The sequence below is a fragment of the Corvus brachyrhynchos genome, unplaced genomic scaffold (genome assembly GCF_000691975.1).
Source record: "Corvus brachyrhynchos isolate BGI_N302 unplaced genomic scaffold, ASM69197v1 scaffold150, whole genome shotgun sequence".
Classification (NCBI taxonomy): domain Eukaryota; kingdom Metazoa; phylum Chordata; class Aves; order Passeriformes; family Corvidae; genus Corvus; species Corvus brachyrhynchos.
In genome coordinates this window covers 2131627-2132113 of record NW_008236162.1, presented here as the reverse complement: position 1 = coordinate 2132113, position 487 = coordinate 2131627, and the positions used below count along the sequence as shown (strand labels likewise).

The 487-nt window shown below is 69.6% G+C and overlaps 1 protein-coding gene across 1 annotated transcript in view; it reads left to right on the top strand.

Moving 5' to 3' along the window:
* The window catches only part of DMTN (dematin actin binding protein), a 5054-nt gene that overhangs the window by 3835 nt on the left and 732 nt on the right, over positions 1–487 (top strand). The gene's annotated exons all lie outside the window — the stretch shown is intronic.

Sequence of the window (487 nt, the reverse complement as noted above, 5' to 3'; positions counted from 1 at the left end):
ACATGTGGGGGTGTTCCCAGGGATGCTGGAATGACCTGGAGGGATGTAGGGACGCCCTGGAGATGTGGGGGTGTCCCAGGGGGGTGTCCCAGAGACTGTGGGGGTGTCCTGGGACATGTGGGGGTGTCCCCAGGGATTGGGAGTGCTGGGACAAACCCGGGCTCAGCAGAGGCTGGAAAAGCAGCTCTAGGGCAGGAATGTGGGGGGCACAGCGGGGTCGCCGGGCTGAGCCCTGCTCCCCTCTCTGTCCAGCCCTGCAGGTAAGAACTCACCTGGCTGCGGACGCGGAGACCCAGCGAGAGGGTGACGTACGGGGCAGGGGGGGACGGGCACCGGGGCCACCTCTGGGACGGTCCCTGCAGGGGGGAGGGGAGGGTCTGCGCCCCCCAGGCTGCAGCCCCTCACCTCGGCTCCGGTTCGGGTGGGGGAGAGCAGCACTTTGGGGGCTTGGGGGGGGCGGGCTGGCCTCAGGCGTTGCCCCCCAGCA